Raw genomic sequence first — 23,938 nt, forward strand, 5'->3', positions numbered from 1 at the left:
CTGTTTTGTTTCAGTAGAAATTGATAAATGTCCTTATGATTCTAGCCAACTACAAAAGCTTTAAGTCATGGAAGCTAACTTTAGCAGGGCACTAAGGTGCCTGCTACTTGGAAAGCTGGAGTAGTGGCTCAGGTGCTAGTTGCTAGGGGCAACCAGAGGGAGTTAAGGACACACACCTGTTTGGTCAGCTGAACGGAAGGGGCAGGGCCTGGCTCAGATATAAATCACAGGCCAAAGCCCAGGGGGGAAGCCTGTGGCCAAGGAGCTCTGCCCTGAATGTGTGAAAGGGAAAAGGTCTGGATGGGCAAGCAGCTGGTGACATGGGTGAGAGATGGAACACCTGTGGTGTGGTTTGGAGGACTTTTAGCCACGAGGCATAGATTTGTGTTATAGCCGATTGGCTTGTGTTTTGGTTGTTGTTAGACCGGAGGTTCGGGTGAGGCTAGAAGGAGATGGAGGAGGCCTCAAAAGGGAACCATGTTAGAGTGTGGACCCCAGCCCCAGAGAGGGGGCAGCACTACTGAGAGGCCCAGAGAGAGGGGCAGTGATCATGAAGCCAAAAAGGGTGCAGCAGAGGGAGTGTGTCTCCCAGACTGCCAGAAAGGACAGTGCAGGAAGGGCATTGACCCAGAACATCCACAAGGGAGCAGCAGAGGGGGAGGTGTCATCCCTGAGCGCCAAGGCAAAGGCACAGTATTGGGAGAGGGCTGACCCCGAGTACCCCAGAAAGCAGAACAAGGTCATGGAGAACCTGAGCACCAGTGAGGCTTGTGGGCAGCGAGAAGCCCCGGAGAGAGAAGGTCAGTGACCATTTGAGCACTGTGAGGTGCAGCGTGAGGCGGAACTCTAGACAGCCTGAATGAGACGAGACTGAAGGGATGGAGTGTCAACAGGACGCGGAGCGAGGCAGGGCTGTAGAGCGCCTAAGTGCCAGGGAGACCGAGGCGGGTCCGGCACATAGCAGGAAAATGTAGCCAAGGGAACATTTATTTGCAAGGGAACATTGCAGCCTCCCTACAATAAATACAAAGACATGGTGGGTGAGATTCTGAGGGTGCTTAGAGAACGCTTGTCCTGGTACAGAGGGCACCCTAGGGGAGAACACGGTGACCCTAGGGTCCCATCCTGCTACACTAACAACAAGGAAACAAAACAACCCCCACCCACCTTTTGAAATTGTCTCCATAATTAAGGACTAATTTCCCACCCTCAGACATCAGCAGAACAATGTTGTGTATCTAGTCTAGAGATACCTTTTGAACAGTATGGACAACTTCAAGTTGCCCAGAAAACAGAGTAAAGGATGTGCTGTCACACTGCTTTAAGGCCAGAGTAAGGGAAGGTTGTGAATGTATTGTAACCAAAGAAATATGTTTCTGTTTGATGGTATTATAGATTGATAGCATAGAAGGCATCTTAAGCAAATGAAAAATTAAGCTGCATCTCAATTAAGATTTTCAATGAAGTACAACAATTAATTGAAAACCACATGCTATATGTCAGTTCTTGAATAAAACAAAAACAAGTAAACATGAAGTAGCAGAAACCTAAGTGAACTTAAGTGATGGTCAAACTAAACAGTATTTCCAAGTCTGCATAAGAAACATACTTGAAAGGGGGAATCTCCTGGGGAGACTGAATGCTGTGGAAAGATCCTGTTATTCAGGTTAATTGAAAGGTATTCTCTGTGTTTTCTATATTTTTCAATGCTGATGTATTTTTGTATTAAATTACTTGGAGCAGGAAGTGGAGCACAGGTCTTCCACCAAAGAGGTGACTGCTTTACTCCCTAGATTTCAGAGTTATCCTTTTCCTCCCTTTCCCCCTTGTGGCAGGGCATCTTTGGTGCCTGCCACTTTAAGGGCAGAAAACAGGCAGCCATTTTAGACCCAGGGATAAAAGCTGGGTTTCAGTTTGCTGCAGGAGGAAGGAGGTAACATCAGGCTGAGAGGCTGCTCTGGCAGTCAGGAGGTAAGGGCATGGGCTGGAGGTGACCCCTTGTCCTCAGTAAAGTATAAAACTGCACCTGTGCAGGGTGGTCTGGTGGGGCTCTTAGTGGTGTGGGAGCCTCCCAGGAAATATCAGGCCAGTTACCTCTCTAGTGAAAGGTGTGTCAGGGTGCCTTATAACCCCAGCCTCACACCCCTGGTAGTTTTTTAACGAGCCCAGGCTTGTTAAGGAGTCCGGAGGCAGAGCTCAGGTTGCAGGAGGAACCTGGAGCCATTCCAAGTGGCAAGCAAAATCCTGGGGGTGCGAGAGTGACCCTGAGTGAGAGGGGTGACAAACGGAGTGGCCCCCTGAGTGTAGGCAACTGAGGAAGCCCAGTGGCCTGGTGATGGGCTAGGAGTAAAATAGGCCTACAGTTGTAGAACTGCTTAGTCAATGCTCAGGTAAGGGTAGTGGGAGACATGCAACCGAGTGCACTGGGGATGACTGAGGAGAGCTAAGCCCAAAGCCAGGTGAGGCTGGGCAGGATGAGTTTTGCCCTTACAGAAGTCAGTATGAAAGAGGCTAGGTTAGAGCCAGTGGAGTAAATAGGACCCCAATGATAGGGGTGGCATGTGAGTGGCCATAGAGGAGAACTACAACTGTGCACCCAGTTTCCTTCAGTCATAGGACAGAGAAATAACACCAAAGTAACATCTGTGAGGCATGGGACCTGTGGAGGGGAGGTTGGAGTGGGTATTAGGCCCTTGTCAGTAGGGTGAGTAATGGGTAGCCTCCTGCCTTAGTAACAACTGTCATATCTTTCCACCAAGATGTGGCAGGTAAGCAAAGCAGGCAGTTACCCCAGGAGCAGGGTGGCTGGTGGAGGCCACCCTGTTGCACCCCTCTTTCTGTCCCAAAAGATATTTAATATTAGTGCACTGGGGAACAGCTTCCACAAGGATTGAGGGAGCTCCACCAAAGAACAATCTGTAGTTTGGCAGTTAGAGGACTCTCCTTGAAGGTGAGAGATGGGAACCTGAACCCATGTCTCTTAACAATCCATGTAGGTGCTCTAACTACCAGACCACTGGATAATAGAAAGATGCCAACATGCCGGCTCATCTACCAGCCTAGGAAATCAGTAGTTCTTATCTCTCTTCTCAAGACTGCATTTATTGTACAAACACAAACATAGAAACAACAACATCAATAAATTACCTTGCATCCCAGTTTAAATCACAGGTCATCAGCCCTCTATGGCAATCTGGAGGCCAGGGCCTTCCTTCAGCCTAGGAACCTCCAAAAAACCTCTCATTCTCCACAGTCTTCTTCCCCTTCTCCTTCATGAAATTGGGTTGCCGTCTATATTTATATCAATTCTAGGTATACCCAGAAACAGATCTTTATTTGCCTCCAGATTTAGGCAACTGAATGAGGATTTTACGGATCTAAATATTGGGCTTGGTTATGTAAAGTGGCAGTTAGGCAGCAGTCAAAACTCTAAGTCCTTTGTGGATCTAGCCCAGCGGTTCTCAACTTATTTGCTGAGTGAGCCACACTTGCAGCTCTCAGTGTGCTATGTGGGCCACATCCCCGCCAGCTGCCAGGCCCATGGGAGCAGGGTGAGAGCCCACAGCTCTCTTCCCCCCTCCCAGCAGCACCTGAGCCACAGCTGCCATCCCTGGGAGGCAGCAGTTGCAGATGGAGTGGAGTGTGGAACCTGGCTCCCACCCCCCACTACAAGTGGCATGGCTGGAGTGGAGCCCGTGCGGGGAGAGGGGGGATGCAGGATGAATCCCTCGGTGGCTGAGTGGGCAGGATCAAGTTCCAGCAGGCAGGGAGGCTCAGTGCTGCTTCTGGGACTCCCATGCTGGCCATGCCGCCATGGCCAGGTGCCCCCTGCCTTCTTAGCAGCACAGAATTGTGGCAGTTGCAGGTGGGCAGGGGTGCCTCACCATGGTGGCATGGCTGGTATGGGGATCCCAGCAGTGGCACTGAGTCTCCCTACCAGGGAAGCTCCTAGGGAAAGGACAGCAGGGCAAGAAGCCCTGAGCCTGCAGCAGGCAGCCTTCTTCTGCCCCATGCACAAATCTGGAGGTACCCCCCATGCCTCCCCATGAGTACACACAGCAGTGGGGAGCTACCCCCTACTTCCCCCTGAACAAGCCACTTGTAGCTCCATCCTGCCCCCAGCCAGCCCCTGTTGCTACAAATTCCTGGGCCCCATGCACTGACCCAGCTGAGCAGCACCCCCAGCTCCAGCCCTGTCCTCCTCTACTCTCTCCTTCACTGTGGGTGCCTCAATCTGCTCCCCTCTTCCACCCTGAATAGACATACTTGGAGGCAGCTGTAGGAGCTGCTCTCCATGCCCAACTGATCGCTGTCTCTTTGTCTTTCACTCTCCCTCTCTCTATATATAGTGGTCTTTTGTTTTACTTGTGGAGGAACATGGATTTCAGGGTATTTTACAGAGTGACTTTGGGAATTTTTTTTTTCTTTTTAAATTAGGGATTTTTCAGTTTTCTAATAAGGAACACCAGGATCCATCTGAAGGTGGCTGACCTCCTGGACAACTGGGGCCAGGAGGACATGCTTTGAGAGTTCAGAACAGGTCACCACACTGGGAATATCTTCCAGGTGATAGCTGCCCACATGGCCAGGCAGGGGCACATATGGCAGTAGTGCCGCACAAAGGCCAACCCTGCAGCCACAGCCCACTGGCAGCTGGCCCAGAGAGGCAGATGCCTCTACTGGCTTTGCAGTCCCCATGTGGGTCTGGCAGGTATGCAGTGGGTCACAGCCAGGCTTCAGCCCCCACTGCCAGACTGCTGCTGTAGGTAAAGGGTTTAGAGAACTCAGGGCTGCTTCAGTAGTCCAACTGGCACATGGGGTAGTGTCCTCAGTTGGCTGCACTGCAGAAGCTCCTGTCTATTTGTCCATCCGATTACCCCACCTGGCCCACCAGGCAAACTAGTAGCCCCTTTTTAGTGGGGCTAATGGATGAATGGAACAACTAAATTCTTGGGACAACTAATTGAAACCCTCCCCCAAAAACAGGATATCAGTGTTGTGTGCATCAAAGGGTCAAAACATGAAAATAAGTGTGCCTGAGGGGGACATCAAGCAAAACCCCCTGGGCCACACCCACTGATCCTCAAAGGCATGCGAGGAGCCAGTGGACATCACCCACTGGTGCTCTGCCTGAAAACGTGCACAAAGAAGTGAGAGGAAAGTGGCCCCACAGTCTCTGGGCACCTTCCTGGCCAGAAGCTCCTTTCTGGTCAAATACAGGGCCCACTTGGCCAGGGCCAGGGGAGGTTGACCAGGAGGTCCCAGGACTTGGTTGGGCCACAGACGGGGTGACCAAAAACAAAGGTTGGGGGGTAAAATTAAACCAGAACCTCAAGAGTGCAGTGGGGTCCACCCATTCCTACCTATTGTAGTCCAGGAGGTCTCCAATATGGGTGACACCAGCCAGGATCAACCTCTGTCACAAGCAGGGTGCTTCTGCCCTCAGCACCTCCAGCTGGGGGTTCTAGAAGGGGCTCAATGAGCAGAAGCAGCCACACTGCTGGCTCCCGGAGCATCAAATCTGCCACCTGCTTCTGCAGGAGAATGAGAAAGGGCTCCAGGGCTATAGCGTACAGCGGGCAGCCTTGACGCACATCTCTCCTGAATGGGATGGGCTCCATCAGGGTCCTTTTGAGCTTGATCAAACACTCTGTGGAGGCGTGCAGCACCTGGAGAGCCCGCATGAAGTGGGGCCGAAAGCCAGTGGCCTGCAGCATGCCTGTGAGGTACCCATGATCCACTCTGTTAAATGCCTTCTCCTGGTCCAGGGATAGGAAAGTGAAAGACAGGTCCTCCCAGAGTGATAGCTCCATGAGGTCCCGAACCAGGTATAGGTTGTCAAAGATGGAACTTGGATGATTACACAGTTCAGTGGGTGGCAAATTGGCTAGAGGGTTGTACCCAGAGAGTGGTAGTGGGTAGGTCGGTATTGACCTGGAAGAGAGTGGGCAGTGGAGTCCCACAGGGATTGTTCCTTGGACTGATACTCTTCAATGTTTTCATCAGTGACTTGGATGAGGGAGAGAAGTATACTCTGTCCAAGTTTGCGGATGATACAAAACTGTGGGGAGAAGTGGACCCACCAGAGGGCAGGGAACAACTACAGGCAGACCTGGACAGGTTGGACAAATGGGCAGAAAACAATAGAATGCAATTTAACAAGGAGAAATGCAAAGTGCTGCACCTAGGGAGGAAAAATGTCCAGCACACCTACTGCCTAGGAAATGACCTGTTCAGCAGCACGGAAGCAGAAAGGGATCTCAGAGTCCTAGTGCACTCTAAGATGAACATGAGTCGTCAGTGTGACGAAGTCATCAGGAAACCTAACTGCAGTTTATCGTGCATCATCAGATGCATGACAAACAGAACCAAGGAGGTGATACTTTCCCTCTATCGGATGCTGATCAGACCCCAGTTGGAATACTGTGTGCAGTTTTGGGCCCCATACTTTAAGAGGGATGTTGAAAACCTTTAGAGGGTCCAGAGAAGGGCCACTCATATGGTAAAGGGCTTGCAGGCCAAGCCCTACAAGGAGAGACTAGGGCACCTGGACCTCTTCAGCCTCCGTAAAAGAAGGTTGAGAGGTGACCCTGTGGCTGCCTATAAATTCATCATGGGGGAACAGAAGGGAATTGCTAAGGCCCTACTCACCAAGGTGCCCCTGGAGGTCACAAGAAATAATGGCCATAAGTTAGCAGGGAGCAGATTTAGACTGGACATTAGGAGGAACTTCTTCACAGTTAGAGTGGCCAAAATCTGGAATGGGGTCCCAAGGGAGGTGGTGCTCTCCCCTACCCTGGGAGTCTTCAAGAGGAGATTCGATGGGCATCTGGCTGGGGTCATCTGAACCCAGCACTCTTTCCTGCCTATGCAGGGGGTTGGACTCAATGATCTGTAGAGGTCCCTTCCAACCCTAACATCTATGAATCTATGAAAACTCCATGGTCAGCCCATTGATGCCCAGTGTCTTGTTGCCAGGCATTAGGCAGAGGATGGCCAAAACTCAGCCAGAGTGAGAGGAGCTTCCAGCCAGCCCCAGTTGTCCACACTGACCTGCAGGAGTCCCTCACACAGGGTCTGACAGGCTTCGGCATCATTTGGATCCAAGGAGAAGTGCTTTTCATACAAGACCCATGCGTGCTGGTGCATCTCACCTGGATCCATGAGGGGGGTTCCGTCACCTGCCAGAAGGCAGGTGATGTACTTCTTGGCTGCCCCCCATCTCCTCTCCAGGGCATAGAAGTGGGAGCCATGATCCATCTCCCAAAGGAGCTGGATGTGTGAGCAGACAAATGCACCATGGGTATGGTGGCCGTCTAGAGCACAAAGCTCTTCCTGCCTCTCCCGACACTCTCCACAGAGGGACGAGTTGGTTGGGTTTGTGGCCAGGCACCTCTCCAGCTCTAGCACTTCCCCGCTCAAGCTGCTTCTGGACCGCCTCTCTCTGCCAGATGTGCCCCTGAGTGTAGCTACAGCAAAAAAAGCCAGATGTGCACCTTCCCCACATCCCACTGTTGCGCCCCATACGCCGGTGCACCCTTGACCTGTGAGCCTGGGTTGGCATGACCGGCTTGGCATGAGGAGGGGGATTTATGACCGGGCAGGTGGGTGATAACAGTGAGCAGGAGTCAGGATGATTTAAACACAGCGTGATGTTTTCACAAAAGATTTATTTTACTTACGCTTCTGATGGCTAGAGTGTAGGCAGTGGAGTTGATTTATTCATTCAGTTACAGCATGCAGATATCATGTTACCCAGCATTTACAGGGTGGGTAAGACAGTTGCTTCTGAGCAATTCATATAAGCCGTTGCAGTCTGCAGATTATCGAGAGCTCTTGATAAGAAAGATAACACCAGAGATAGAGAGATAAACGGGGATACGCCAGAAAGATAACGTAGGCGGAGAGAAATATTCGTGCACGATCTGTTCTTCTTGAGTGTATACACAGTTCTCTGCTTTGGGTGGAAGTTCTTTCAAAGTTATACTTTCCGCAGGTGACCAATTACTATACGCCAATTATAAATAATTAATGAGTTGGCACTTGTGCTTTCTTTGTTTGCTCAGGTTTCATAAAAAAGGGGGGTTATTTTTACTTGGGTGGTACTGGTTCTGTTTGGTCACAGGATGGCGCGCGTAGTATATTTAAAGTCAGCTAATCTCATTACTATAGATTCTTTATCTTTTGTGCTGGGCCGTCAAGGTCAGTTTGTTTCTCTAGTATGAGAACTCAAGTAATTTGAAATGAGGCACAGATAGGGGTGTGTATATGCAACACTGTTAATACAGAGGGATAAATTACAACCACAGAATTTGTTGTGTTAGCTTCTGACCCTTTGTCATCTGACCTTTTGCCATCAGCATCTGAAATCAAAGACTTTAATCTTTGACATGCCCCCTTGCCAATGGCAACTTTTGGTGACATCGTTTAGAATCGGTTACCTTTCTCATCGAGCTCATAAACAATTGGCAAGCGTGTATATACAAAAGCAGAAAGTGTGGTTATTCGTTTCTTGATTACATGAAAAAGGCAAGAAAAAATGCATAACACGACTAAGATAACAATAAAAATACTCAAGATAGTGTGATACGTTAAGACTAGAAGGTGGTCATCTAAGATGGTTAATAATGTCAATGTCCATCGTTGTTAAAGGCTTCAGGAAACACAGTCGGTAGTCATATGTGGATTCTCCGGTCTTCTCGAAATCATGACATTCGGTGGTAGAGACGGCTAGTAGAGTCAGGAACATGTTCTGTTGAATTGTATCCGAAGTGAGACATATGATACAGTGCAGGATGATGTTCGTGAGAAATCTCATGGTCTTTACCTACAAAAGAAAATAAGAAATAGCAGTATCAAGAGATATTATACAATTCATGTACTTTTTGTTCGCCTAGTAACCAATTGTGGTGCGCTAAAAGGTGCGGAGGTTCTGAAGAGCTGTTGACATCTTTTATGACCTAATACATGTTCAGATACTGTCCAGGGCAAACAACTTGGCCTTTAGTCGGTGTTGGGTGTTTGTTTTCTGGGTTTGGAGTTGTAACCCAAACTAATTCGCCTGGGAGAAATTTGGGTGTCCACGGCTTGACCGGGGTGGGCATTTGATGTTCCCATAAGGATTTGTCAGCATTCAGACTGATGAGGACATCAGGAAGAACCGTGTCCCATCCAGTGTAGGAACCTTTGTTTAATAGTCAAATTTTTTCTTTGACAAGACCAATGGTGTGCTCGACTACACTGTTGGATTGCGGGTGGTATGGGATGATGCCACTGGATGTTGAAGGCTGCTGCAAAATTACCAATGAGTTTGGAGGTGAAGGGCGGTCCTCTGTCTGAGTGGATGATCTCTGGAGTTTGCCAGCAAGCGATCAACAGTCTTAATGCAGTAACGACTGATGGGCCGGTACTTTTTTGCAGTGGTATAACTTGCACTTGTCGTGTACCAAGATCAACGGCAACAAGTCCCTTCGGGTGTCATCTTGCTCCGGGCAAGGGACCTAGCAAATCAACTTGCCACACTTTTCCAGGTTCAAAGTGTTCTTTGGCAAAGGTTTCTTGCTCTACTGTGGTCGGGTGTTTCTTCTCTTTGGCACACTGTTCACAGGCTTGAACTATGAGAGTCCAATCTTTGCGAGTTCCTTCTGATCGAGGTTGGGTTGTATCTTTGCACCAGTGGCTGTGGGAAGCACTCACCCCGGGATGCCCCCAGTGTTCATGTAGCCAATGAAGGAAAGGATCTTTCTCCGATAATTTGGCTACTTGATTGACAGAGACTTTGGGCTTTCTTCCTTCTTGGAGTAGTCGGTCAACTTCGGCATGAACCGGATCTGTGTCAGGGTGGTGCAATCTGGTATGCTTAATGAGTGGCGGTGGGTCAAGAGCTGTGATCATATCAAAGATTCTTTTCCAAGTTCGGACACAGAGTTCTGGGTTACCATTTCCTGTGGTGACTTTATAAACAAATTGAGAGTCTACGGCGATGACTGGAATCGGTTGGCAGCCATTATGTCGGTCACGACAGTGCTCGATAACCATGGAAAATGCAATAAGTTCATTGAGCTGGGCTAATGAGTAGCCTGGTAACATTTCATGTTCTCGACACGCATGGCAGTAGAATCTGCACAGACCTCCGTGTTGTGTAGTTCCGTCGGAGGCCATCCAAGCTGGTGCTGTGGTACCATATAAGATTGGGTGATCTCGAACTTCACGTGGTGCTGGTGTGTCACGATGTTCCCATGAGGCAGACCAATGGTACTGGTGGTCCAGGACTAAAGTGGCCCAAGTTTTAGGTTCTCCACCAAATTCTGGGTTAACACGGTCACTGTCGATTTGTGTCAACAGTGTCATTCCAGGGCCTAGAATGGTTCCATGGCCTTTTGACACTGGCTTTGCCAACTGTGATGTGAGTAAAACTTTCCCAACAGTTCCGTATCAGTGTTGAGCATCTTGACCTCAACGTCTTGGAGAACCTCCAGTTGCAGGCCTGGGGAGAACAGGGTGGCCACCCTACACAAGGTGTCTGAGAGATGACTAGAAAAGACCCTGCTTCCCCACTTCAGCCACCAATTAGGTTCATTGGATGGAGTCATCAAGGTCTCCTGCAAGAATACCATGGGGTATTCTTCCTCCTCAAGGAAGGAGAGCACCTGGCACCTTCGGAGACCCTTCCTGCAGCCGTGGACATTGAGGGTCATAATCTTAAATGATCTCTTGCCTGGGGGGGTGTAGTAGATGGTTCAGCAGGGGCCTTGTACATCTCAAAGCCTGGTGTGGGACCTGCTGGTTCGTGTAGTGCCCTCCCATATGTATAGAGGGCATCTATAAAACTGCGGGCTCACCTATAGATCCAGGCATTGCAGCTTTTGGGCCCCTTGCCTTCCCCTGCCAGTGCCTTTGCAGTGGCAAGGATGCTGTCAAAATCTCCCCAGCAGTCCAAGGCTAGCTGTACCTTGCTGGCAGACTGGTGGGTGTAGTCACAGTCAAGAAATGCAAGTAGCTCATCCATGGGGACTGCTGGGACTGAGAGCTCTGTAGGCTTCATGGAGCCTCCTGGTTCTCAGGCTTCCCCCTCCTGGCCCTGGAGCTCAGAGGGCTCCTTCAGCACCGCCTGAGCCCCACCCCCAGTCCACTAAGACCCAACTCTGGTTGGGATTGAGAGATCTCTGCAGCCCCCGGGACAGGGTTGGGGATAAGGGTGGGGGTGGGACAGAGCTGGAGCCCTGGGGGGGGGTCTTTGCAGGGTCCCAGATGAGACTGGCCCATTGATTAGAGGACCCCAACATGACCCACTCTGGTGCAGGACTATGGGGCAGGCTGGAGGTGAGGTTTTGCCTGGGAGGGGGAGGGAAGAGACCTACCAGGCATTGGGGTAGCTCCGGCACCTGCCTTGGGGTCCTGGGAAAGGGGACCTCCTCCTCAGGACTCACTGGGGTGAGCCCCAGGGCCTCTGTATCCCCCAGATCAGCGGGAGGAGACTCTGCCGCCAGGCCTTCCTTTGGGTAGGCCTCAGCCTTAGCACCTGTAGTTTCAGGGCGTTGGCTGTGGTCAGCAGAATGAAGAGCTTCCCCCATGGGCTCCTGTTTGGGGCTGTCTGGCAGCCTCAAAACCTCCTCAGTGGGGATCACCCATTTGATCTCTCCTAGGGGCAGGGTGTCAGGCACAGCTGGGCAGGCCTCTGGAGGCTGGGCTGCTCCTTTCCCCCCATGTGGTGGTCTTGGGAGGGGGAGAGTCCTCCACTTTGGAGGGCTCCAACTGTGCCTGAGCCTTCCTCTTGCCTTTATGTCTGGAGGGGACTTGCATCCACTCAGCCATGGGGTGGTCCTCAGATGGACAGGTTCCAGCAAGAGAAGGTGAGGGTTGTGGGGGTGGGGCAGTCATGACAGATATATGACTAGGGGCAGAGGGGTCCTGCTCCCTCTCCCCCCCAGTCGCTGGTGCCCTCCCTGGGACTCTGCTAAACTTGGTTGGGGGGTGGGGGGTCCCTTGAGCTCAAAGAGGGGCTCATAGTTATGTCTGGGGTGCCAGGGGGCCTGAGGGGGTGGGGCACTGGTGGTAGGGGCACCCCTCTTTCCAGTGGGACCTGCAGATGCCCTCCCTGCCTGGCCCACAGGGCACTCATGATGCAAGTGCATCAGGGCATGGCACTATAAGCACCACAGGTCCTCCAGTGTATAGAAAATCCTCTCCAGGGCCCCCTGATAAGGAATTACCGGGTACCCCTCAGCCTCCAGCCACACTTCTGCCACCAGCTGGATCATGACCTACACAACAAACACCAGATCAGGGGGAGTGGGCCACAGGACTTACCACACAAGGGTAAAAACATACAGGGAAGGCTGCTGACGCAGGCATAAAAGATGGCTGGAGCAGTGCGGGGCTTTGTTTGTGGAAGATTTGTCCAGAAGCCCCTCAGACCTCCATCTGGTCTCTCAGCAGCAGACAGGAAGACAAATCAGGATCAGATGCAGTGAGGGGAGGGTAGGAGCAGTCAGTCAATTAGGAAGTAATCCATTGCAGGTACAGTGTCAGGTGGTGCAGCAGAGAATCTCCCTCTCTCCTGAGAGGGAGCAGCAGCAGAAACAACCACAGCAGTAGCAGTGATGGTAGGAGCTGTCCAGTTCATCCACTCAGGGTGTGCTTCTGGTGGAAGTGGAGGTGAAGGTGGGGGGTGGCCTGCCAAAGCAGCTGGGGCAAGCAAATTTCCTTTAGGCTTTGGCAGTGATGGTGGGAGAGGGGCCCGCAGGCATTGGGGGCCCCTCCCCCAATGCTTCCTCCCCAGGCTGACCCTGATCATGGCTTGGTGGTGGGCTGGGCAGCAGGCCAGAACGGGGTGCAGAAGCTGGGGTGCAGTGTAGTGCAATGGGCCCCTCCCTAAGGGGGGGGGCAGCAGTATGCAGCAGAGGACCCCCCTGCAGGGGTGGGAGTAGCAGCAGCCCAAGGCAGGAAAGGGTGTGCCCAACCCACTCCCAAAAGCTCTGAGAACAAGCCAGCAGCCAGCAGGAGCTAGAGGCAGGAAAGTCCTGGCCATCTTCTCCCCAGCAGCTCTTGAGAGCAAGCTTGTAGCAACCAGCAGCAGCAGTCTGGAACAGGAAGGGCATGGCCATCTTCCTCCCCCAGAAGTTCCTGAGGGCAAGTAGCTCTGAACTACTTGACAAGGCAGCTTTTTGTACTGATGGGGACAGCACAGGTGCTGGCCCTAGGCTCTAGCTCCCCCTGGCTGCAGATGTGGGAGGAGCCAGGCAGGGTCATTTTGCCCCAAGAGGCACAAGTTTCTCCATAACAAAGTGCATGTCTGAGCACGTGCATTGAGGCAAAAAGCCTTGGCTCAAATTTGCACCCCTTCTATTTGGGCTGCTGCATGCGCATGTGCTTGCATGTGTGGATGTGCCCACTGAGGGTATTTTTCTTAGTCCAAATTATTTTTAATTGAATAGTAGGTGCCCTGAAGATTGGTCTTTATTTGTCTATATGGTAACTGTTATATCTAGTGGTTAAGTCTGATGAGGATATTAGACAAAGCTGTTGTATACAGTCTCACTATATTTCATCCCCTATAATTTCCGTATTACAGGGGTAAGAGTCTTATATTCATTGAGAATAATGAACTCTGATAGACAAGATGCTTTTAAATACATAGAGCAGACTGTATGCCAGCAGCAAGTATTAAGGTTTGGGTGATATTGTCAAGCTACCACTCTGTATCATTATTTAAAGAACTGTTTAAATAAAGAGCTTATTTATTTAAACAGTTCTTTTATTTATATTAAATATAGGGAACCTAAATTTGCCCACCACAGGATGCAAATATATTCTTTATATCTATGGTGGGGAAAATCCAGCCTCAGGACTTATATTACTCTTGTTTTTGGGATCCTTAGGGGAAATTATTTTTTGTGCAGCAGTACTGTTTCTCTCCAGAGCCTGTCTCAAATGTACTGGCAAGAGGAGCTTTGCATTTGTCTACTTGATTCTATGACATGATGCTCATGTTTAAACAAAAGCATGACAGGCAATGAATGAACAAGTGTCCTTTTGCATTTACCTGAACATAATGGAAATATATTATTGAACAAGCTCCATGAGCACCTATTAAGACTGAGCAGAGCCTAATGAGGGATGGGGGCTGTGGTTGTGTGGCTTGGTACAGTGATGCTGTTAATCCCAGCATGAAGGAGACTTTAAATATTTCACTAAAGGCATTGCATAATCCTCCAGTGATTCTGTAAAAATCACAGCTAAGTGAATATTGTGGCTGAGAGAGAAACGTAGTCTCTGTGATGTTAGGGGCCTTTCTCTCTCTCTTTTTTGGCTGTATTCCACATTTTAATGCAAATCCTAAACCAGTTGTCCTAAACCTTTCATCTGATAGAATCCCACCCACCTGCAGTTCATTAATGAGTGGATGTCACCTATCTTATATTCTTTTGTAACATGCCTTGTCACAGCTCCTGCTTTCTCTATTTCTGTTCATTTTATCTGTCCTTATACTGTCTCACTCTTTATTCAGTACATACTTTGCATTCCTTCATAAGCACTTTCCTTTGTTTTATTCCCATGGTGGACTTTCCTTTCCTTGCCATACTTGCTCCCCAAAAGTGTCTTAAATGGCCAGGAGGGTTAGTATTCACACCAGTGTACAGCTGAGACCCAGCAGACTTACTTCATGTTACACCAGGCTAGAATCCTGTGGCATTCTACCAGACTATAAAACTGTCTGTCACTGGAAGGCCATTTTATTCACTGAGAGAAGCAGGAGTACAGTGGAAATGTGTGTTCATGTAATTAAAGACAGCATCATAATGCAAATACACAAGATGATTGAATTAAGGTAATAAAAAAACCCAACTTTTTCATTTGGTTGACTTTGGAACCCTAAAGTTCTTTTAATCTAGTTATTTTAGATAAAATACATAAGCATATATGTTTATATCTATATGATGTATATTATATCTATATAATAGTTATACACACACATGCCCAATAGCTGTGTGCATAAATGCAAAATTATACAGGATATAATTACTACCAAAGATAAAGTATAGAAACTCAAAGCTTCTTGAGAAAATAAAAGCTTTGCAAAAGAAAACAAGATCATGTAAAGATTTAATACATCTCAAAGCCAACACAATTTGGTTTGATACATGACCCTTTTATTTTGCTGCCTTAAAATGTCTCCCTCCTGCCAGAACCATTTGTTACCTTCTTCCTTGGGGAAATATGCAAAGACATGCAGTTACACTCAGACCTCCCCACTGGAAGGTTTCTATTTCAATCCTATCAGCCTCTATTCTCGCCAATCATTTTTCTTTTGTTCTCAGTACCCATTGTTTCCAGTAATTCATTTGAGCTACAATATCCAAAAAATACTGAGAGCCACTGTAATTTAAAGGCAAAAATCTTTGCAGGCTGATTTTGTTTCAAGCCGCAATTTGTGGAAGAGATTGGTTTACAGCCTACAGACAATTAAATACATTGACTGAAGTTCATTATCACTAATTAATCCATACAGAAAACCATCTTCTTTTAGCCTTGGCAGAAAACATCCTCTAAAGTGTCAGCTAACATTGAGTACAGCAACTTGGTGAGCATTACTATATGGTCTACTTAAGTGAACACGCAATAGTCACCTGCAGCAGCTGCAATACAATGGTAACAGAGTACAGTAGGGTAGCAAAAGCAAAGGTCAGTGAAATCCTGACCCATTTGAAGGTATAGATAGTTTACTTCATTAGAAGCCAGATTTACCTTGGATCAGAATGTATCTGACTATGGGTATGAGCAGTTGGAACATCCTATGCCACAACTATAAAAAATAGTTTTTCCTTTCTACAACAAAGAATTGACAAGGATAGTTGCAAATGACGGGCTAGATAAACTGTCTGGCCTACTTTAGTTTAGTTCCAGATTCAAGCAGCTGTCATCTTTCCTCCTACTTCATAGGCAACACTGTTTATATCTAAGGCACCAACTCTGCATGGAAAGGAAACTGAAGGTAAAGGTGATAAACCAATCACGAAGAATTTTTAGAGCTATGAAGTAATTCATTCCACCAGTTGTGAAGCTGACTGGTAAGAACCACCAGGGAAAGCTCAGCTGTAATAGTGATTGTACATTTATGCCCTCTTCACTCATAGGGTACTGTTACAGGTTACCTTTAAAATATTTTAAATCTATGGAATGTTATGCCATCATAAAGTTAGAACAGTTTTAGAGTGGTAACTGATTAAGGTTTAATGCCATCTCAGATTTGCACAACTGTGGCTTCACATTAGAGGGCCTAGCTAGCAGGGGTGATGACAGGAGCCAGAACTCTATCCCTCCTCTGGGGTGAAAGGAGGGTGGCATGCAACTTAGAAGCAAAGAAACTACCATTGTGGCTGTAGTTTCCCTTGCTCTGCAGCCAGCAGTGGGAGCCATAAGTTGGAGGGGAAAAATCTTTTAAAAAAGTGAACAAGTAGGGCAAAAAAGTAAAGAGAAACAAAGAGAAAGGAGTGAAATAATAATAATAATATTAATAATAATACCACCAAAATCTTGCACGTTTCACTGAATTGGGATCAGGTTGGGGGGCCAGGAGGGTTAGTATTCACACCAGGGTAGAGCTGAGTCCCAGCAGACTTACTTCATGTTACACCAGGCTAGGAGTTGGGTTAGCATTTAGAGTAGGTCAGAGTGAGCTCTCTACATACATGCATGCTACACTGGCCATAGGTAGTAGGATTGCTGTTGCTGTTTGCACAGGGATACTAGAGCAAGCAACAAACTGGTGAGCTGCACCTGGGTGCTCAGAGTGGTCAGGGAGTGCTGCAGTCAAACCCCTTGGGGAAGAAGGGAGTGTTGGCTTTGGACCAGCATTATGGCCTCCCTCCCCCCCCCCCCCCCCGACATTAGAGTTCAGGAGGGTTGGAAGTTTGCTCATACAGCACAGTCAGAAGGTCTGGGAATAGTGCATCCTGGGATACTGGATGAATGAAAACAGAACAGACTAACTGGAATGACTTGGATAAAATGGATCAAAGATAACCCTCACTTGGAGCGGCATAACTTTAAAACACTTAGGACATTTTTACACATGCTCTGGGGGTGGGTGTGCAGTAGCACTTTAATTAGAGCGGCTCAGAACCTCAGTGTGCTTGCACTTCAAAATGGAAGCAGGGGCGATTGAACTAAAGCTTGTAGAATAAGCTTGGATGCTACTTTATAACTTGTTCAAATTGCTATGCTAGCTTCCTAAGCAGGACAGGCCAATCTGAGCACATCATATCCATGCTCTAAATTCTATTCAAGTGGTTACTTATTACATTCTGACTTAATTTTAATGTCTTGATCCTTATCTAAGCAGCACTTAATGTTTCGAACTTGGCTATGTGAGTGATTCTTTCTCTAGAAGCCTTGATATAAAAACTAGTTCATCTTAAGCTATAGTTTTCAGAAACAAAGAGCAGGGATTTCATAGAATCATAGAAAATTAGGGTTAGAAGGGATCTAAGGAGGTCTCTAATCCAGCCCTCTGCTCAAAGTATGACCATCCCCAACTACAGGGATGAGAAGTTCTTGGCAGACTAAAGAGTCAACTTAGTATTTTTGGAGAGGCCTAAAAATGACTTTACTACAAAATATAACCAAATCTTTGTTGGTCATCAACACACCACACAGGACCAGACAAAAGATTATGGGGAGAGGCATCAAGGTGATTCCTTGAGACATAGAATATGGCAGCATCAGAAATACTGGCATCATTACTAGCTACAGAGGGTATGTATCTGAGTAGACCAATGCATGATGATGATATCAACCTTATACAGGAATAGGCAGCTAAAAGGAACCTGAGCAATATATTATAGGACCTGGTGGCTGCCTATAAGTATAAAAGGGGTATACATCAGAACCTGGGAGAATGCCTGTTCACCAGAGCACTCCAAGGGATGACAAGTTCAAACAGTCACAAACTCCTCCAAGACCGTTTTAGGCTGGACATAAGGAAAAACTTCTTTACTGTCCAAGCCCCCAAAGCCTGGAATAGACTGCCTTCAGAGGTGGTGCAAGCATGTACTCTGGACTCTTAAGAAACATTTGGACACCTATCTTGCTGGGATCCTTTTACCATAGCTGTCTTTCTGCCCCTGGGCAGGGGGTTGCATTCAATGATATTCCAAGGTCCCTTCCAGCCCTAATGTCTATGAAATCTATAAATTAACCTCATCTGAAAATTGGCTGGCTATGTCAATGTTGTGAGGATGGAGCTCAAGAGATAGTGCAAGGTACTCAGGCAGCACAGAGGAGTATGAAGGTGGATAGTAGGCCTGTGTGAATAGGGAAATATACGATTTAGATTCAGCCAATTTGGAGGACAACGATTCGATTTGGATCACTGTCCTAAATAGATTTGGCCAGATCGGCTTTGGAAGGTTTGGCACTGATTTGGAGAGATTTGGCCACAGACTATAATAGGGACATTCTGAAATACCTATAACTTTGTCATTTTTTGGCTGATTCAGCTAAAACTTGCAGGGATGGTAGCCTCTTCTGAGGGAATGAAGCCTGGGGTGCTGCCAGATATTTTGAAGGAAGCTATGAGGTGTGAGGAAATAAGTCTAACATTAGGACATAAGCTGATAAACTAAAAAGGCACTTGCAAGCTCAGACTTTCCATGTCCAAATGATCCTCCATCCCCACTGCCAGGCCCCTTTGCAAGGAAGCAAGCACTATAATTTATAAATTCATCTTTAGAATTGGGTACCAGTCAATTCTTAAGAGTTATGAAGGGGTGCCTGGATCCAGAAAGGTTGAGCTAGGGATTTGGTTAAATATAGGGAGAACTCATCCTTACTGTTGTATAACAACAGCTGCTCAAAATGTTTTTAATATTAAAAAAAAAATCATCAGAAAATGTAGTTTCATTAAAATAAAAATGTTATAGGAATGTTTTAGCTTTGAAAAAAATTTCCAGAGGAAAGTGTCACAACATTATTTTGACTTTCTCAGTTTGCTTTAACAACTTTGAGACATTTGTTTTCTTTCTCTTGTTATATATACTTTATACTTTGTTTTAGCATTATTGAGACAAAATATTCTGATGTTTTAAAACACATAAAAAATCATTAAAAATGTTGACATTCTCCATAGGATGGGAATTCTTTTTTCAAACTCACTTAACTTTTAAGTGTCAAAATAGTTTTTCTATTAATATGCAGTTTGTATCCATTTCTTCCCATCCACCTCTTTCCTCAAAAGCTTCATTTTTATTTTATTTCTACAGTGTGAACAGAGTTCTGCTATTGGCTCTACTTCGAAGGGGTTCAGAGACCACCCACAGAGTCCACAGGGTCTCAGTTACTCAGCAATTAAGCTGATAGCTGAGCTCAGCATGAAGGAACAGTAGGAAAAATAACAGAACAAAGAAGACGTTAGCCTTCCTTTTTAAAAAGGCAGTTTTATTTTCATAAAATGACTTTTCTTTCTTAAGCTTTTTATACTTGTGGAAAACCTAATGTCTCAATAGTGCTAGGAACTAAAATACTCTATTTATCCATAGACTAGATATGGTGCAGTAATGTGTCTCAACCCTGAACTCCAGTGATCAGGTTGGGATTTATACACTTCTAAATCAGGTGCTACACTGCTTAACTCTCAGTTTGCTTGGCCTAAAGAGTGGGATCCAAATCTGACTTAGGCACCAACGCTCCCTCTACAGGACATGGGGAACATTAGGTACTTCTGAATGGTGCTCCAAAAAAACCTGCCCACCTAGCAGAGAGCCAACTACAGCTGGCCAGAGGATGAGAAAAATCCTACCCATGGCAACCGTGAGGCTGAGAGAGACAGAAGAGCCCTTCGTACACTGGAGCAAAACAATTTTTTTCAGTAAGTAGCAACTCTGAGGAACCTTAAGGAAATTCTCCCTGAGAAAGCACAAGGGTGCTTTGTACAAGGGTGTACATTGTATCTGGTGAAATTAAAAACAAGGATGCAGTCAGGCCCACCTCCCTTCACATATCTCCACATTAATTGCCTGACACGAGTCCTTCAGACATGGCGTTTCTTGTACGGTTAACTTTGTGCTCTGAACCTCAGGCAACAGACACCACCAAGGCAAATGGAAGAAACCGAAAGGAGAAAGTAGAGAAGCATGTGGTCGCACACAGAAGGGGTATGTCAGAGCAGCAGCAGAGTTGGGGGGAGGCTTGAGAATGAGGAGGGTTCAAGGTGTATATACAGCAAACACAAAGGAATGCAATAGCCCTTTTCATCAAGCCCAGTATATCTACAGACCCCAGCCATGGGACTTTGTGCCAGAAGTCAGCCTAAAACTCTGTTTAGAACACACCAGAATAATCTATATCTCATCATTTGAGCCCTGTGGGGTCTATACCTTGGAGTTACTCAAATACCTAGTATCCAGAGAACTCATCTGGCTCTGGAAGGATGCAGTATCCTACCACAGGGGAAGAAATAGGGTGCCTCACCACAATGTGGCCTAGTACTCCAGAGCTATGTTACTATCCCAAGAGAAAAACATCTGATCCAGAATAAACACACTCTTGAGCTAAGGTATGTTTCTGCATAGTACACTGACCCTGATCAGGAAAACCTATCTATTCCTGTCTCCTTTCTAGCCAAGCTTCCCTCCGTCCCTGTACTTCACAAGGCTACCACTCCAACCAGACAGCGCTCTAGGACTACTGTACAACCCAGGTTCTACATACAACACACCCACAGGCAGTTGCCGGGGTGGGGGATGGCGAGGGTGGATCCAGGGGCAGTATAGCCAAAGAACCTCTAAAACAGAATTCTCAGTGGCATTCTGACTATCTTGCCAAAACTCATAAACCCCCTTCCATACTAGCTGCACAGTTCTCTATCAGGGATATGCCAGAAGAGTGCAAATAATGGAAGATACAGATACAATTTGCAATGCATGCTCCCAGGCAAGCTAGTGGCATGCAAATGATACAGCTTTGTTTCAGAAGTCCTGGAATTTTCCTTTTCCAGGGGTTCAGTTCTAACTCTGGCAGTAGAACCAGTCCCAGGTGGCTAAGCGACACTCATTACCAAGGGGCCATGCTGCCAAGTAGCTAGTATGACAGCCAAGGAAGGTGCTCACAGTGCTGTGCTAACAGTTCCTGTAGGTGTTTCCTGTATTTTCCAGGATTCAAAAAGGTACCAATATAGGACTAAAGGCATGTGTGGCGATTTTATGCTGTTTACCTGTGTATTCTCTACTGCTCTGTGGTATCCCTGTGAATGGATGCAACTAGCTTGTTAGTGCTCCTGTGTACAGACAGATTTTATCTCTCTGTGCTTGCATACTTCAGAGGCAACACCTTGTTAACATACCTGCCTTGTAATTTGTCCATTGTATACTCAGCTTCTGAAAGTGCTAGATTAATAAAGAGAAGCCCCAGGTACAGAAAGGTATTCATATGGTTCTAGTGTAAAGTTCACACTGAAGTTTGATAATGATAAGTGTGTGTGTGTGTGTGTGTGTGTGTGTGAGAGAGAGAGAGAGAGAGTGTTAATTCATTCCACAATTCAAAAAGGATGTGGAGAAGCTTGAGAGAGTCCAGAGCAGAGCCACGCGCATGATCAGAGGTCAGGAAAACAGACCTCATGATGACAGGCTGAGAGGCATGGGGCTCTTCAGCCTGGAAAAGCTCAGGCTCAGGGGTGTTTAACAGGGGTGACCACCAGTTTTTGGGGGAGCATTTGTTCACCAGAGTGCCCCAAGGGATGACAAGGTTGAATGGTTATAAACTACTGCAAGATCATTTCAGGCTGGACATAAGGAAGAATTTCTTTATTGTCTGAGCCCCCATGGTGTGGAACAGCCTGCCATCGGAGGTGGTTCAAGCATCAACATTGAACACCTTCAAGAGTAAATTGGATGCTTATCTTGCTGGGATCCTATGACCCCAGCTGACTTCCTGCCCTTTGGGTGGGGGGCTGGACTCGATGATCTTCTGAGGTCCCTTCCAGCCCTCACGTCTATGAAATCTATGAAATTTCAAATCTCATAAAATCTCATCATGGCATTTTTTGGCAAAGCTCTTGAAGGCAGACTTACAACAACACTGATCGTTGGCGTTTTAAATAGCAACATAATTCTTAAAGGGTTTTTTTTAATGTTAAAACATTTATCAATGCAGTGTTTAAATATACTATGACCTATATAGTAATAATAACTAAAGCACCAAAGGCAAAGTATAAATTACAAGGCACAAAAATTGTCAGTCCCTTTAATACCTGAAACTCATAGTAAAACAATAATGATGGCACAGCAAATTTGAACATGTTCACAAGAGGCGCATCTACACTTGCAGTAAATTTAGTGTGCAGTATATTAATTTACTGCACAGTAAGTGCCTGCACTTGTAGTCAGTGCCACTTTACTGTGCAGTAGATTAGTCTACTGCTCAGAAAAGTGTCCTGTGTAGACATAGCCAAGGTATATGAAATTAATCTTTAGAAACAAACTAAGGTGTACCGATAAAGATTTTCTTGGCCAGTACTGAGCTGATTATTCACCAGGCATATCGGCTGATACTGATCTGATAACTGATTTACAGGAATGCAACCTGGCAACATAAAGAGCAGAGCCCTGCAGGTAAGTCTGTGGAGAGGAAGGTGTGTATGTATGTGTGTGTCTGTGTGTGGAGGGGAGATCGAGGCCCCCAGGGTGAGGGAGGAAGGGAGTGGGGCAGGGGAGTGAGATGGACCCTAGGGCCCGGGTGGGAGCTGTGGGCAACTTGTTCAGGGGTCAGTGTTCCAGTCCTTAAAAATAGTAGTGGTGGCACTTGAATTAAAGCTCATTCAATGAGTTTTAGTTCAAACACCCAGCTATCATTTTTAAGCACCAGGTTAAAAATTCTGATTCCCTGGACAAGCTGCCTACAGCTCCTGCCCTGGTACCAGGGCCCCATTCACTACCCTACCCCATCCCCAGGCCTGACCCACTCCCTCCCTCACAGTGGAGGCCTCAATCTGCCTCCTCCCTCTGTGCCCTTTCCCCTCAACAGACTTATCTGCAGGGCTCTGTTCTCCATGCAGCCTGACTGCATTTCTGGCTGTGTGCATGCATGTGGCTGTATGCATTCATGCAGTGTCTGGGGGCTCCAGCCAGAAGGCATGTTATATTTATTGGTACAGTATCAGCTACACTGGTCAAAAAAAGTCAATAATGTTAATTTTCCTTTTATTGCAGCCAATCTGATATGGCACTGATATATTGGTGCACCTCTAAAACAAAATGTTCTGGTAGGTCTCTAATGTTACCACTTCTTCCAGTCATGGTAATCCCATGGCTTTCCTTGAAGTTCCCCAGCAATAAAGGAAATACAACCCAGCAACAAAAAATGGCATGTAACTTACTAAACATTAGTTATAGATGCCAGGGAAATTTCTTTCATGAGCACAGGAGTAAGGCAGGTAAAGTTATTTGCCATCTTTAGGGCTTCCTAAGACTGGGAAAAGGCTTTGGACCTGGCAGTCAAACACTGTGGGGTGAATAAAACTTTCTGAACAGTAACTACTTATTTCTCCTCTTGCTTTACAATGTCAACCCCACCACTTGGACCACTCCTTAGTGGTGTTAACCACTACCTTATATCTGGCAAACTTGAGGGCAAAGAAAAAGAAAACAGAAGAGGTGTTAGGTTGTTGATGCCTCTGCAAAATGTGGCTGGGTGGCTAAGGAGCTGAGCATATCACTGAGACAAAAGAAAAAAGGTCATCGTAGTTACTAAGGCTATGCACACACGTTCAAATAATCTGGGAGAATTCTTCCAGGTTTGTTCTCTTGGTAGAGAAATTTAGCCACAGCCACATGTGGGGGGAAAGAGGGGGGAAAGAGTGGGCTGTGCACACATCTCATTGTGCTCTGCAGGCTCTCACAGTTTGCTTGGAAACCAATGGCAGAAGTATGCATGGCAGCCCTGA

This window comes from Crocodylus siamensis, chromosome 5 (assembly GCF_052110815.1).
Source record: "Crocodylus siamensis isolate JL-2025a chromosome 5, ASM5211081v1, whole genome shotgun sequence".
Classification (NCBI taxonomy): domain Eukaryota; kingdom Metazoa; phylum Chordata; order Crocodylia; family Crocodylidae; genus Crocodylus; species Crocodylus siamensis.